The 17,650-nt window shown below is 37.3% G+C and overlaps 1 pseudogene; it reads left to right on the top strand.

The window, feature by feature from the left end:
• Positions 1 to 3,354: 3,354 nt before the first annotated feature.
• Positions 3,355 to 5,875, top strand: LOC112318544 (phosphorylated adapter RNA export protein pseudogene; annotated as a pseudogene).
• The last annotated feature ends 11,775 nt before the right edge of the window (positions 5,876 to 17,650 follow it).

The raw sequence follows: 17,650 nt of genomic DNA, 5'->3' as shown, positions 1-17,650 counted from the left end.
CTCAATTCACCAGCATGTATGAAATACCAGATGCCAGACACCAGAGAATACAAAGACCAATAAAACACTTGGTTTATGAACTCAAGAAACTTGTAAGAGCAACTTTTATATGTATAACAAGATTTACTTATAGCCTACATTTATATTTATTAGGTAACATTTGGGGCTGACTCATCAGCGCTTACCCCTTTCCTGACGATGCTTCCCACTGGTAGAGATGGGCCCTATGACTGCCTTACTCACTGCGGCTGGCCACCGGCCCAAGCTGAACTATTTAGATTCCCCTGCCACCCCCTGAACTTTGAACGAGGACACAGAAACTCCTGTAGATTAGCTCTGGCTATGGATCAGCTAGACCCAGGAAATGAGGGCACTGGGTTGACTAGGCATGATTTTAGGGTTACCAGGTAAAATACAGGGATCCTATATTTTTATTTGCTCAATCTGGCAACCCTTCACGATGTGTCATGTAAAAGGGGAGTGAAGAAAGCTGTTCTGTAAAAAGAGAGTAGAAACATAGAAAAAAAATGAAAGATTATGGTGAATGTGTAGTGTGGAGGAGAGAATAAGATTGAGGGAAAGGAAAAATGTACCAAGAGTTGCCTTGGTCACTTATGAATTTTCAGTTGTCAGTTCCAGTCCCTTGGGATATTTGGCTGTATTTCTTACCCTTGAGTTCTGTAAGATACCTTGACTCACTATATCTTTGTTTTCTTTAGGTAGCTTAGAGAAAATCTGTTTTCTTATATCAAACGTGTCCTAAGGCATGTATAACATTGTCACACTTTGAGGAAAAGTTTTCATTATTTCACAAACTTTAAAGAATTCACGGGGTCCATAGATATATGAATAGACTTTTTTTTTTATTTGTCAAGAATATGAAAACTTGTCTTTCTATAATAAATACCATGACATGTCTGGATCAATGCTTATTTAAATATCTGTATTTGGATATCTGGGATTCACAGTTGGTCTTCCTGAGTTCCTTAGAAGTATCAATTACAGAGTAAACTCACGGAATGAACTTCCTCCAGATGTTATTCTAAGATGTCCTCAAAGTAAAAACCAGGATGTGGCTAAATTATGAAATCTTTAGGTGTTACCAGTTTCTATGATGCTTATCCCTCCTCTTCCCTTCCTTCGCCTCTTTCATTCTTCCCTTCCCTTTCCACATCCTCCATTCTCTAACCTCCCTAAATTTCTTCTGAGGAAAAAAGGCCATCAAAAAAAAAAAATTAACACCTCAGTGTAAATTAGTCACAAGTGCTGTTCACACTTGGAGTACTTGCCTTTTAAAGGAAGATCTTAAGAGGGGAGCCAACAGAACATTTCTGAGTTTGCTGTGAGCAACAGTGCTACACAATATGGAGTTTGTGTTAAATAATATTAGTTCATTGATTGGAGATAGGTCACCATGCTGAGTGGTCAAGGAAAACGTCTTGGGATGGTACGAACTAGGCTGAGCTGGGACGGGCTAGAGCTGCAGAGAATCTGTAAGATGTAAGCTGCAGACAGGGGTCAACTGAGCACCAGCCCGATTCCCAAAAGGACAAATAAACATTGCTGACCATGGGCTTAAGGGAAGGGCAAGAAATGATCTGAAATATGTACCTGGTAGTTTATTTCTAAGGTCAGCCCATGCAGAGACCAAAACTCTTACAAGTTCTGTTGTTTGTGAAACCTGAACAGAGCATAGGTGGACAGGCCTCTTAATTTTACCCACGGCTATCACATTGTTCCCTGTATCCCAAAACACCTGCCCCCCGCCTGAAACTCTACTAATTGCATGTTCTTTCTGCTATTAAATAATCTCCTGTTTAGAAGTTTAGGGCAGATTTTCAGTCATTCATACCTGAATATGAACTATGAAATTATGAATAACCTATTAGTTCCTAGATGTATTTTAAAATGTAGAAATATCCTTCTGTTCTGAGAGGAGGAAGAATTAATTTGAAATAGGGGTTATTTGAAGGGTAGACAGGCCTGATTGTGACCAGCAGACAGCAATGATGATGCTTAGTATCTGAAATGCTGGGATTATAACAATTGAAAGAGAAGCACAAAAAGAACATTTAAAGTCAAAATTTTTTAGTTTAAATCTTAATCAACAGTTGATCTGTCCAGAAAACCACTCCTAGAGGCCAGATGGAAAAAACAATACACAGTACCTTCATGCAAATTGGTCCCTTTTCCCCAGGTGGGTGCAGAGAGGAGAAGAAAGATACATTGATGCTAAAAAGAGATTTTTCATTGTTTGTTTAATTTTGTGTCTTGGTAGGTAGGAAGGGAAAATTGAGGGAAAAAGAAACTAACATAGTATAATTCTTAATTCATAAACTCAACTGCATTATAACAAAGTTGGTCAAGTAGATGATTATAACAAATGCTATAGGAATTATTGTGGGTTTCAAAGAATTCACCGACCAGTAGTGGACAAAAATTTTCACAATATTTTCTGACATAAAATGTACGTTCTAAGCTATAGAACGTAGATTTCTGTGATCATTTTAGTGGTTGTCGTTTGTGAGGAAAAGTAATTTTACTGCCATCTTTATCATTGCGCAGTGTATTACACCACCTTTATGTACCCAACACTAAAAAGATAAAGAACAGCAGTTCCTAAACCATTTGTCTTGGAAATCTGGAGCATAGAGCAGGTACGACAACTAGGAGTCATAACACTTTATTGTAAGTTTTTCCCTAGACATAAATACTATTAACATTTTCTTATAATCCTTTAGATGTTTTTCTCTGCATATATTTTTCTTTTTTTTAAGGATTGCCAAAATTAACATTATTTTTGCATTCTTTATGAATAAAAAGCCACCAATAACCATTTTTTTCCTTCTTTTTCCACTTAGATCCTTAAATCCAACTTCAATGACCATGTATTTCAGGAACTGCTGAATTCAAGTACATTGCCTGTAAAGAATAGCTTGTAAATTGCTTCCTACATATATATATATATATATATATATATATATATATATATGTTTTGTTATGTAAAAAAACATTTTATTCCATTGTAAGCACTTACACAGTTAGCCATGGAGAATAACAGGCCTGCTGTTGAAACAGGTCACCCAAAACAGAGGTGGTATCAAACCATCTCTGGTCAAGGACTAACTCTTAAAAAAAAAAAAAAAAGCAACACATATCCAAGATTAATTTAATTTTAAAAACAAATACAAGCTATGGCTTCACTCCTCAACCCGACAGTCTACCTGTGGTGTACCTGCCTACATATTTCTATTTAACCTCTTTTGTAAACTATAGTGAACTCTTGGAACATCTTAAGTAACCTATTTTCAGAAAGGCTTATACCTTCAATAAAAACAAATAATTTGTAAATCCATGCAGATGTGCCAGAGCAGCCAGAAACCGCCTTTTGCTGGAGGGAAGAAGGTTAACAACTTATGGGGTGCTGGGCTGCAGGCCCAGAGTCAAGATGCAGAGGACACTGAACTCAGGATTTTGGAAATGGAAGGCGCCATTGACAAAAGCAGACAATCCGAGACCTACAGTTATTTGCTTGCTAAGAAATTTCAGTGGGAGTCTCGAGAACACACAAAAGAATTAGATGAAGAGCCAGGTGAATATAGGCAAGGTGGCAGGACAACAGGCTCAAAAGAAGAGGAAATGGGCAAGATCATCTCAAATGGAAGTGACCTGTCAAAGACAGACTAGAGGACAGACTAGAAATAAACCATAAAGGCTGGTATGAGATTACCGAGAACTATTTTCAGGAGAAAGTGGCTGATTAAATTACTTTTGGGTTACACAAACCAAAGAAAGATCTGACAGCCCAAGTAGTGAGTATAATTGGGACCAAAAGGACAATTGAACTCCCGATATAAACTGTTGAAGTTGAACAAAATGGTGGCCTTTTTTGTAATGAATGGTAGTCAATGAAGAACTCCAGGTGGAATTTTCCTGAATTTTCTAAAAACACTCCTAATGTCAGTGAGGAACAAATTAAGGATGTTTTCTACACTGAAAATCAAAAGGCTGATAGAAAATAAAAAAGCTGGCAGGAAGAGAGGAACACAAGTGTTGGGGAGAAAGATGACTTTTCAAGAAGATGAGGCTTTCTCCCTCTCTGGTGTTGTCCTTCCTTTCCCTTCTCCCTCTTCTCCCAGGTGCGTTACCTTTGCCTTTATGTTTCTCTCTCCTAAGCTCCAAGGGGCCTTCTTTTGCCTCTGTAACTTGTTTTCTGAGTCCATGCAACCCAGCTGGCTCGCTTCTTTCTACCCCTGTAACTTTCTAAAGAAACTTTCATTTATAATTTGAAAAAAAAAGATGATGATGTCATATCGTGAGAAACTTGCAAGTGACATGAGCGAGGGCCTGGCCTCTCTTCATGAACCGCGGGAAGGACGTGGAGAAACAAAGTTGGTTGCATAGGAAGCCATTGAGGTTAATCATTCTCATTAATTGCATATTTTTTCTTTGTAAAATTTGGGTTTAAAAATGGCACCAGACTATTGATACTATGTTTTTTAGCTTTATTGAGGTATAATCAAGAAATAAAATTGTAAGATATTTGAAGTGTACAATGTGATGAGTTGATATATATACAGATACCAGGTATCAGATATCTTGATATATTAAAACATATCAAGTTAATTAACACAAATTAATTAACATATCCATCACCTCACCTCACATATTTATGACCTCCCCCTTTTTTGTGGTGAGGACATTTCAATTCTACACAGCAAATTTCTATTATGGAATACAGTGTTATCAACTACACTCATGGTGCTACACATTAGATCCTTGGAATTCATCTTACAATTAAAAGTATACACGCTTTCACTAACATCCCCCTATTTCCCCCTCCCCAGCCCCTGGCAACCACTTTTCTACTTTGTTTCCATGAGCGTGACTGTTCTCCACATTGTTTCCCATGTGCCTTTCTGGCTTCTTTAATTTCACATTCATTTTGAAAGTTACCTTTTCACTTTACAAAATGTAATAACTATAAAAATAATTTTCTACCCGTACAGTTATAAATATAAAACAAGTCACCAAGTGAGGTGCTGAATGAATCCCTTGTCCGAGGTATTTTTATGGATAGAGTCTGCTAGACCAGCTTCTGTGACAGTTGTCTGAGTGAAGTGCTCCAAATTTTTCTGTGTGGGCATTTAATGACAAATACAATGGCCAAAAGTCAACTATTCCTTTGGAGGGATTTTTCAAAGAGTGTCATTCAGTGACACACCCGCTCCTTTACCATGCACAATTACACCTAAATGTCTGCAGTGTAGTTACAGAATATTGGGATTCTGATTCCACATTGGCTTCTCTTTGTTGTAATTCAGCTAAGATCCACTTTTTAATGAATAAAATAAATCTATCTCTAAATTCAGTAAGTTTATATTGCTTATAGAAGATATCGTAGAGTCAGTTTCTGCATTATTTGGAAGATGAGATTATACAACCTGCAAGAATTCTTTCAATGAATTATAAGGAAAACATTTCAAGCTTATAATGGACATTTAGTTTAGTGTATCATGTAGTTTGATATAGGACATTTAATTGTTTTTTTTTTTTCTGTAGTAAAACAGAATTGCTGCCCTTCTCTAGGCATTTCAGAAAACAGATAAATGGTGATGGGAAAAGACTTGACTTTGGGATGTGAACACACAGTCCGTTGATATACACATGATGTATTATAGAAATGTACACCTGAAACCTATATGCTCTTATTAACCAATGTCACCCCAATAAATTCTCTTTTCAATTTAATCTTTATTGTATTTTTTCCCATTACCATTTAGTCCGCTATCCTCCCCTTCCCCCCGCAATCCCCATACTGTTGTCCATGTTCTTGAGGCCTTTTTCCTTTTTGCTCAGTCCCTCCACCTCCTAATCTCCCCACAAGCTGTCATCAGCCCAATAAATTCAATACATTTTTTTTAAAAAAAGAAAGCACAGTTTTCCCTTGTTTAATATAGATGGAACTTAAATTTTTGTTATAAAAATTATATATGTTCAATAAAGAAATATTGGAAAATATAACCAAATACAACAAGAATATTTGTTTATAAAATGTTAATCACTGCTAACCTTTGGGTATGTGCGTTTCCCAAAATATGTGTTACAAACAGATATTTTCTAAACTTTCTCCCCAAAAAATCATGCTATACTATTTTAAATATCGTTTTTTCACTAACATATATTACATTTACCATGTTAACAGTCTTCTAAAACTGTATTTTTATGGCCATTCATTAACAACATAGGTATACCAAAATGTGCCTAACAAAACCCAAATTCTTGGGCATTTATGAGGAAAAAAATCACTGTGATTGACAGCTCTGTATGTATAACTTTGCCCACATTTCTTATTACTGCCTTAGGGTAAATTCCAAAAAGTGTTCTTTCTGGGCCAAAGGGTACCAGAAGGGAGGGAGAAACAACAGGGAGGAGGGAAGAAGGATAAAAGGAAGGAATAGAGAAAGGGAGGGAAGAAAAAAGAAAGACCCATTTTGAGACATTTATCTTGTATGGCCAAGTTGCCCTCCAAAAAATTAATACCTATGTAATTCTTACTGGTGGTATATACAAGTTCCACCTTCCCCACAACCTCTGTAGAAATGGATGTCCCCCAAGTCCTTTTTCTGCATCCAGTGTACAGCGGTATTTAAGGGAAGAAATTGTCTTCTAATTGTTTGCTCAGTTCTTAATATAGTGCCTGCCACATAGTCCATGTTCAAGAAATATTTATTCAATTAAATAATGAATCAGTAAATATATATTATTCTAAACTAAACAGGAAGCAAATATAAAGAAATAACAGAATGCACAGGGGAAAAAAGAAAAACCAAACAAGGAATCACAAGGTTGGGTCCGCTCCTAACTAGTTTTATCGCCTTCAGCAAATAATTTGACCTGACCTCTTCTCAGGGGTGGCTTCATGGGCACACAACCTGTGCAATCACATCAGGTCCTGCTCTCAGAGGCATCCTATGATGGTTAAATGCTCCACTGTCACCAGTGAATGCCTCAGAATTTTTGAACAAGGACCCCAACATTTTTATTTTGCTCTGGGCCCTGCAAATTATGTTGAAGTCTTGCCTCTACCCACCTCACCTGTAAAATCAGATTTTTAAAATGAGGCCTAGTCAAGCCACAGCAATTCTGATTCAGTGAGGTTTTCCTGGAGAGCACACAAGAGGCTGCTGTTTAGGTACATAAATACCTTGGAACAATCTTGAGAGCCATTCCAATCGCTTGGTGAAGATTCTTCCTTCCAGGACTCACTTAGCTCTTTTCTCTAACCCGTCTCCATCAGTAGTCTCCTTTAGCCTCTCCCTCTGATTATGCTTCCTAATGGCATGGGATTATATTTACTCCTGCAGCACTGCAACCATTAACCTTGAAGTGGGAAGAGACTGAAAAACAGAAAATTATCCTGGCTGGGGTGGCTCAGTGGATTGAGTGCCAGCCTGTGAATCGAAAGGTTGCTGGTTCAAATCCCAGTCAGGGCACGTGTCTGGGTTGTGGGCCAGATCCCAAGCTGGGGGCATGTGAGAGGCAACTGACTGATGAATCGCTCACATTGATGTTTCTCTCCTTCTCCTTCTCCCTCCCTTCCCCCTCTCTAAAAATAAATAAGTAAAATCTTTTTTTTAAAAAAATAGAAAGTTACTTCTGATGATAATTTTTTTTCTGGTCTGAAAAGAAAGAATTATCAAACAGAGTTGTCTATAACGAAGGTAATGAAGAGAAAAAAAGATTTTGAAAAATCAATTTGAGCTTCAAGAGCATTATCTCCTAGATAAACAGAATCCTGGTACATTACGCTTCCTCCCTCCCTCTCTTCCTTTCTTCCTTTCTCTCCTTTACTCTGTCTTTCTTTTAACTGTTTCTGAAAGCAGCTCATCTCCATCCTTAAATGAACCATAGAGGGCAATTCTAATGTATAACTATTTCAGAATAGAATAAATACTACTCCAGTTTTATTTTTGAGTAATCATTTTGAAAATAAGTGATGGAGGACAGAGGAAAAATATCACAGCAAGCTGCTCAGAGATGGGAACAGCAGGCAAAGTACACTAATTTAAATTACCTATTTTCTGTACTCTAGAAAAATGCCATCTTTATTTTAAAACATTTATATCTGAGCAGTTCAAGCTATTTCAGGATGTTATCTACTTCAACACATACAATGAAATGAGGTGGGTAAACATGCCGCCATCTTGTAAAAAGATGGAGAGTGAAAATAACCTGCACCAAAGTTTTACAAAGCTTAGATATCTGAGTGTTACGCTTTTCGTTGCACCTCAAAATGTGAAATAAAAACACACACCAGGCAATGGGTTGGGATAATTTTTTAAAAGAGTTTATTTATTTATTTTTAGAGAGGGATGAAGGAAGGGAGAAAGAGAGGGAGAGAAACACAAATATGTGAGAGAAACATCAATCCATTGCCTCTTGGACCTGGCCCACAACCCAGGCATCTGCCCTGACCAGGAATTGAACCCGCAACCTTTCACTTTGTGGGACGATGCCCAACCCACTGAGTCACACCAGTCAGGGCTGGACTGGGATAATTTGAAAGGTTTTTTTCCCTAAAATGTTTACTCTTTAGACTTCATTATATGTAGAAGAAACTATGTGATATAAATCTTCTTGACAACTTTGTCTTGCCTTTAATAAGTAGAGCTTCTCCACAGAGCCTGTGTTTGAGAGAATCTTGACAATATTGGCCTGGTTGGTATTCTGAGCATCTCCCTGAGAGCTGGGTAGACAGAACACAAACACAACACATGTCCATCAGTGCACAATTGGCCAAAGTACCTATTTTGGTTCAAGTTTCTGTCAGTTTTGCTTTTTGTTTGCAATACTATGGTAACATACTGCCAAGGGGTAGTCTGTAAAGAGAGTAAAGCAGTGTGGCTACTCAGGAGGTCAACTAACTTGTGACTGTTCAAATTAAGATATCAGAGAAATTAATAGTCCAATTACCAGAATAAGTTAAAGCAGCGTTCTTAAAGATCTGCCTTACCCTCAGGAAATAATAAGGTAAGCAATGAAAATATCCGATTCATCTAAAAAAATAATTGGGAGTTATTGAGGCATGAGGCAAATTTTATGTGTATAATTTTGACGTGTATGTGGAGACTCATCCGTTCACTGCAAATATGGACCACCTGACATACTAGGCATTCTGCTAGCGCTGGTGAGACGGACGTGCTATATCAGGTAAGATGAAGTTTAGCCGAGGGTAGCAGAAAACCCCCACCCCCAAAAATAGCATTAGTTTAATCAAGATAGAATTTTTATCTGAGCAGTTCAGAATTTATAACAGAATGTGCATCTCAGCATTTCTCCTTCACTTTTAAGTCTGGAGGAAGCCTTCAGAGCTGCTGCCTGAAGTCCTTCAGAGACCCAGGCTACACCCAGGTGTCTTTTCTGCCAGTCCGAGGGTAAGGCTTTTGTCTTCTTCATCCCAGACGGAGTACAGCCATCCTATCCACATTTCAAGCAGCAGGTTGAGGAGGAGGGGAAAGCAACAGAATTAAATATTTGCCAACCATGTTTTAAGGAAATTTCCCACTCTGGCCGGGTAGCTCATTTGGTCACAGCCTTGTCCCACTATGCCAGGGTTGTGAGTTCAGTCCCCAGTCAGGGCACAGGTAAGAATCCAGAGCACATAAAAGAATCTAAGTGGAACAACAAATCGATCTATTTCCCTTTCTTTCTCTCTCTCAAATCAATAAGTAGAAATTAAAAAAAAAATTTCCCATCATCTGCCATACATTTCTCCGTTTATATCCAATTTACCAGCAGCCGATCCAAGGGCTCCCATCCAGAGAAAAGGGTACCTGGGAGATATGTCTCTAGTTCAGGCATCTATGTATCCAAGAAAATCAGAGACTATCTAATAAGGGAGAAGAGATGTTAGAGGTAAATGATTGATTTCCAACACCCATGGCCCCAGACCTCTTGTACCTAAAACACCTAACAGAGCTGAAGGAGGGAGATCAGAGAGTGGAGTGAGTCTAAGGCATAATTTTACCAATTTTAAGAAATCCCGCTAGAGATGATGTTAATTTACAGCATAACTCAGTTACCTGTTTCTCCAGGAAGCCTTCCCTAGACACAGTTGCAAGATTGGATGCCATTTTACAGGCTTTTATCTTCCATCTTGTGCAGTATCTATAATACCATTTATTACCTGAGGCTACTTATCTGCGTATCTCTTCCCCCCTACTTCCCACGCCAACTTGACTGAAATGCCTTGAGAACAAACACCTGAATTTGTATTTCTTTATATTTCTAGTATTCCTATATTAGACTCATAAAACGTTTGTACTGCTTAAATTGGATAAATAAACTTCTGGTAAACAATCTCTCATCAAATATGATAAAGGTAGTTACCAGTTACCACAGAGTAATAGAGAAAACTTTTACAGCTGTCAAAATATTTAGCACCACATTTTTTGCTTGTGGACACGAGATTCTTTTATTTTCATCAATGTTTAGAATAACATCTGATTTTCTGAGCATGTTAAATATTGCTGACAAACTTAGAATAATTGTACTTAGTCAATGACGAATATTAGGACACTACAACATTTTTTAAAGTTATTCTTTTCTCAAGATTGCCCTTCCCCAAAAATTTCTTAAAATACTCTAGTAAAAACCATAAATAGCTAATTCTATCTCCTTTCTATGAATGGTGATGTTGGTCTCAGCATGACACAATTGGAAATTGAATGACATAGAATGACAAGTGCTGTTTCCTAGGTGTGTAGACTTCCACAAGTCTAGAGAGGCAGGCCTCCGGTGGGCAACGGGGTTTCCCAGAGAGTTCTGCAGCCCAGTCTCTCCTTCTGTCACCCATGCACAATCTGCACAAAGAAATTTAAGCTGACGTGATTTATTTTCTTAGCCCTTTTCATTTTAAACCTGTTCATTTCCTATTGAAATTATTCATAACTTTTTCTTGATTTTCTCAGGTAAAACATGCGTGAATCAGAAATTCAACTGATGGGACAATTGTCCATTCCCAAATGCTTGGTTTTAAGAAAAATGTATCCAAAATAGAAGAGTTTTGTTTGAAAGTTTCCAGTTTTTTCCTCCAGCACTGTACACTGTTATTTTATGATTCAATTACTAAATATTTGTTGCATACTAAATACATACAATGCAGTGCCAATGATAATACAAAAAACTCACTTTCACATTATATTTTCCTTAATTTGGGCTACATGATATGTTACGATTAACTACAGATAATCTCTTTTAGATTGGTATTTATTATATAATTCCATATGTAACTGAAACAAATGATGGATTGGAAACTGAAAAAAATTGGTTAAAATCAAATATATATGACCAGCAAACATGTGTATATAATGTTCTATAAAAACATATAAACTGTCAGATGAGATTGGCTTGCTTTAAGAAATTAAATGTCTCAAAATACTAAAGAAAAAAATGATCTATTCAAAGAGTACTTGTGCACTATATAAAACAGTAACAGTAAGGGAGAAAATTATTCCCCTTCATTCTTCCTTTTTTCCCTTGGACTCAGGGGGTGAGATCTGATAACTTCCTCGCTTATAGCTCTACATATCATCAGTGATTATAAGCTTATTTGTTTTTCTTTCCCCATTTCATCCAGCTACAGTATTTCATTTTCTGAGTACTACATATTATTTTTCACAATATTAATGTTTCTAGAAAGAATTTAAAATCAAAAGAAGTTTCCACATATCCCTTTAACAAATTAAATATAGTGCTGAGTCTCTTCTGTCCTTCAACATCTCATTCAACATAACTATAAATCTTGGTGTTTTTTAAGACAGGTAGACACTCTATAGAAAGCAAATATTGCATATTCTGCTCTGTAGCTCTTGGGCCCATGCCATTTTTTTCTTCTCTGTATGGAATAGTCTATAAAAAGCCAAAGAGAAGGTTAAACCTAAGAAAGGATAGAAACATGACTCACTGGCAAGTTGCAGCAATACAAACAGAGATAAGAATTAAATGTGGACTGCTTTATAAAATGTAGGGCACTATGTGAACGTAAGTACTATTATTCATTCATGTAAATAATATATATTAAATGATAAAGATAATACGTATATATACACATGTACATATATATATACATATATATGTGTGTGTATATATATATATATATATATATATATATATATATATTTCAATCCTTACCCAAGGGTGTGTTTATTGATTTTAGAGAAGGAGGAAGGGGAGAGAGAGAGACAGAAACAGAGACAGAGACAGAGAGAAACATTGATGAGAGAGAAACATTGATTGGTTGCCTCCTGTACCTGCCTGGACCGGGGATGGAACCCACAACCTAGGTATGTGCCCAGACCAAGAATCGAACCTGTAGCCTTTTGGGGTACAGGACGATACTCCAACTGAGCTACCTTGCCAGGGGTAATATATTTTCATTTAGTGAGTCTAAGGAGAAGAAAGAGGTGAAGGCTATAATAACAACTCAGCAGAGAAGATACGGGATTACTGTGAAAGGAGTAACTTGGTCATCCCAAAGGAATCAGGGATGGTTTCTTAGTGGAAGTAACTTCTGAGCTAAGAATTTAAGCATAAGTAGGGGTTTATTGGGTAAACAGAGAAGAGGATATTCTAGGCAGAAGGAGTAGCACACACAGACTTGAGGGAGCCTGGCTTGCTCAGAAAACAGTAGGCCATTCCATATGGTTAATATGTGGGAGAACAGGGCTGAGATCAAAAAAAGGCCTCAAATGCCAGGCAACAGGCTTTGGATTTTATCCTCTAAGTGTTTTTAGCCACGAGAGGATTTTATGCAAGAAAGGAACATAATCAGATTAGCATTTTAAAAAAGATCCTCTGATAGCAGTGATGAATGCTCATATCAGGATATGGGAAATGAGAGGGATACTTTTGTGATATATTTAATGGACAATTAATATAATTTATTAACCAACTACTTGTGGGAGGATAATTCCAAAGTTTCTGATGTGGATATTTGTTTGGATACTGGTATTATTCACTAAGAGGGGGATACAAGGGCCAATGCATGTATTTGAAGAAAAAGTGACTTGTTTTGGAATGTTGAGTTTGACTTACGTAAGGACCATCCAGAAGGAATATTCCTGAAGGAATGTGTCTAGAAGAAAACTTGATATATGATCTAGAACTCAGGAGGGAGATCTAGGCTGAAATGTGGTTTCAGCAATTACAGTTTATCCTTGAACAATGCAGGGGTTGGGGGCCCCAAATATCCCCTTTCCACAAAGTGGTACATCCATGTACACCTTAAGTCAGCACTCGCTTACAGGAATTCCCATCCAGGGATCGAAAATACTTTTGATCCACGCTTAGCTGAATCCGTGGATGCCGAAACCTGGGCATTTCAGGGCTGACTGTATATTTATTGAAAAAAAATTCCACGTGGTTCAAACCTTCTGTTGGCCAAGGGTCAACTATATTATCAGAAGGAGCAGGAGTTAGTGTTTGTAAGAATCAGGCCTTAGTATATGAAGGAATCACCCAAGTGCTTGTTAAATGCCTACTCCTTAGTCTAATCCTCAGAGGTTCTGGTTAAATGGGTCTGGGAAGAGGCGTAGGAATCAATATTTAAGTAAGCTTTAAATAAGCTTCCCAGTGACTGTACCGCAGATGGTCTGCAGCAAGAGCAAGAGAACTCCAAAGAAGTGGTGTCAGGATACTAAAACGTGGCGAGTTTCAAAGAGTTGAAGCGGTGATGTGACCACAGCCAGGAGGTCGAGAAAGCTTGAAACCGAAAGCACCCATTGGGCTTGGCAGCCTCCAGAGGGGCACTGGTGACTTGGAGGAGCGAGTGCAGTGAGGTGGAGAGAGTGGACACTGACTGCAATAGGTAGAAAAGGGATTGGGCTAGGGAGCGGGATACGATGAATGAGTGAGGGAAGGAAATGGGTTGTGACAGAATTTGAAATCTAATAGTCAAAGGACCTGGTTCAAGCCCTAAGTGTGGCACTTAATGGTTATATTGTACATCTTCACACAACCCGTTTTCTTGTTTTCAATATGTTAGTAATGTCTGTTACAGAGCCCTTTGTACAAGTGTGATATTGCATGTGAAAGAATGTTGTAAATTGCTCTTTCAAACCTTTTTAATAATATTAACAAACTAAAAGGCAGAAAATCCTAAAGAGTTCTATGTAGCAGGCATCTTATTTGTGTTTGTCCATTGTGATAAAACATCTCCAATTTCAGTCATTGGAGTGCTTGTCCCATAAAAGTAGAGGGCTTTAAAAGGAAAAGAACCATTTGTAATGTCTTAAATAGACCAACGCTCTTACTCTATAAATGAAGATCCAGGGGTTTAAATGGGGAATGGAGGTTAAATGATTTGTTCAGTCATAGAGCGAATTAATGGCAAAGTCAGATAGAAAATTTGGTCAGTCTCCTGACTGAATACACCCTCCCCCTACCCAGCTGCCTACGCCTACATTATAACATACTTGTTTTCTTAATTCTCTATCATTTGAATTTTGGTCCTTTACAGCAAAGAGAGGTATAGATGATTTGGAACTTTGCTGACTGGGGTAAAGGCAGAGTTGTTTAATTTGAACAAGTCTGGAGGTTCAAAATGTTACTTCCTTAAGACATTTTTGAACTATTTCCTTCCCTCTGATTCTCAAGCCTCCTACGAGGTGACAATTTGGGGGTCCAGAACCCCAGTTGTAGCAGAAGGATCAGCCAGTGGCAGGGTTAGTGCAGCCATGTATTTTCTTTCAATGGTCGCCCTTCATAACTGAAGAGCTCTCCAAAGATCAATATAAGGACTGTTGTTTGAGACAGGCCTTGAGTAGTTCGTAGGACAAGCTTGAAAAACAACTTATGGAAGTTATGGAAGGTTTATTTCTATGACGACGAAAGAGATGCTACTTCCCACACTATACTTAAATATTTACATCTCCATTTCCCTTTCTAAGCTACCTGAAGTTGGCCAAATCTTTTAATCCCAATTACCAAGAACAATGTATGGCATGTAGTAGGGACCTTAAATTTGGTTGTTGAATGAATGAGTGAAATAATTTTATTCATAGTTCTCTGATCAGTTCATTCTTTAACAGAAAAATAATTCCCAATAAATTGACTCCCACCTATTATTTTTCTTCCCTGTCTTCTCTCCCTCCCTTCTGCCTAGACTTCCACTAAGCTAATTGGATCATCTACTTTGGCCTTCCTTATAACTTTTCATGATATATAATACTCTACAGCTGACTAGTTAAAGGAAGTGTCTACTATATTCTTTATTTTGTGAACTAATAATGTAACAAAATATATAAAGTAATACAAATATATTTGGACAGACAACCTAATCAAAGTCACAACACTTTGTTGGTAGATTTTAAATAAACATTAATGTGTATGAATAAGAGACGTTTCTTAATAGAAAGGGAAATTTTTCTCTCAAGAGTCTCTTTTCCGTTTTTCATTCCCTTTAAAAGCGGGGCAACTGATTTGCTATTTTCTTAGATGTCACCCAGTTCTGTTTCCTTCTTCATATTTTAAGAAATTTTCCTTCAAGGTTTTCTTTGTCATTGTGTGCATTTTTCTGTAATATGTTAACTGGAAGCTCTTTAGAACAAGGGTTGCCCTCTATACAGACTGATGTTTATTTTTAGTGCTCAGTACATTTTAAACATCTTCTTTTTTTTTGGAGAAGCTGCAATAGCCATAGGATAATACACCTGAAAAAGGCAGATCATGATATAAGAAACTGAAGAGTCTCACAGGATGGAAATATAAAAAGAATGCAATAAAATCAGAGGTTAGATATGAGTTTAGGTCTGAGTCAGTTATTGAAGATAAATGGGGGGATAAAAAGGGGGTATGTTATTTGGAAATAATTCTGTTGAGAGGTTAAAGAATGGGAAGAAAATGAAGTTCAATAAGCATTCCAGTACGGACTTAAGGTTGGGGAGGACTCAGGGATGGGGAGGACAGGATCCCTAGCCTCTGGCGGTGGAGACACATACTCACAAAACTGGAAGGTAAAGCAGACCAGGATAAGGTGATAAGGTTACAGAGAAAGGGCATTCTAGAAAAAAATTTAAAATACAATTTTACTAATTAAGGGTGAAAATTATCCAGAATGCCTAACATTCAAATATATGATGCTACTTTGATTAGCTCCTGGAGGCCACAAGGACTATTATTTCCCTGAACCAGAAGCATGCCTCATTTTGTAATGTGATTCCCTAAGTTTTTTATTTACTGCTCTTCCCAAATGTTGGGACGTATTATAGAATGGTACTGGAGATTTAGGTTACCATTTAAGCAATGGTAGCCTAAAGAAACTGCAAAAGCAGTTTCTTAAGATACATGTTTTTATTAAATGAACCTCTATCACTTTTTGAAATATTTCTTGCACTTTATGAAATTTTTTTTTTTTGCTAAAAGGAATCCCCATAAAACATATGGCCAACTTAAAGACTTTTCAGCAATACACAGTCAAAAAGTCAAATGTTATAGCTGGACTAAGGCACCAAATTTCTAAAGTTATAATACTTAAAAGATTCGCTTTAGGTTTTTAAAATTTGTAATGATAGCACAATATAAAGTCAATAGCTCTTGATTTTCTTTCTATGATATATCCAGTGACCACTGATGGTAATGTGAAACATTTCCTGCTAGTTACTCATTGATTATTTTTAAAAAAGTCATTTTTCCCCCAGAGACTGGGCAGGAGATAAGATGTCAAGAAGTAATACCCAGTGAAATTAAAGAGGGGAATGCAAAGGAACCAAAAAGAGAAAACATTAAAGTGACATTATTCCTTTCTCCTGTGCATGCAGATGGACAGGAAAATTATAGCAGTAATTGCAGACTCCTTTTCACCAAAGACAGAATGGCCTTGGGGAATTAGAGTAGGAGACAATAAGTCCATAAAACTGCGTTCTCATCCAGACTCCACCTGACTTGCTGGATATGGCTTTGGCCAAGGTCATTTACCCTTTCTGTGCCTTAGTTTCCTTAAAAACTGAAAAAGATTGTCTGTCTCTGTGCTAGTGGGAAAATCAATGAAATAACGCTTCGGCAGCACCTCCAAACTGGTGAGAAATAGGTTCTATAAGAATACCAAGTACAGTAGTACTATTATTATTGAACTGTGGATCCTGTTGGAGTGAGTCATCTTGCTGCAAAGATGCCTAAGCAATTCCAAGTGTGGCTAAGGACCAGACACAATGGGAAAAGGAAAGTACTCTTAAAACCGTATTAAGGAAGATCTCATTTGCAGTGAAATCTGCCCTTCTGTTGTTGAAAGAACAAAAAGGTGGAGTGAGGAAGAGGGAGGGTAAACAAGATTTTAAAAATAAGTATAGCATGTAGTTATACAAATAAGACTTTTGAAATACTAGAGCCAGTTTGAATTCAGGCTTTGCCACTTACTACTATGACCTTGGGGAAGTTGCTGTTTCTATAAATCTCATTTTTCCCATTCGTTAAATGGGGATTATAATAGCATCTTCAACATTGTTGTGATTTAAAATGTACACCCTTTCAAGGACTCTGCAAAGTTAGCTATTACTGTAATTTATGGGAGATAAGGGACAGTAGAAATCCAGATTGACAATAAGTGAACCTTTTTAAAAAATATAAGGGAAAAAGGCAAGTTTTTATAAAA

This window comes from Desmodus rotundus, chromosome 3 (assembly GCF_022682495.2).
Source record: "Desmodus rotundus isolate HL8 chromosome 3, HLdesRot8A.1, whole genome shotgun sequence".
Taxonomy (NCBI): Eukaryota; Metazoa; Chordata; class Mammalia; order Chiroptera; family Phyllostomidae; genus Desmodus; species Desmodus rotundus.
This window is presented reverse-complemented; position numbering and strand designations above follow the sequence as displayed.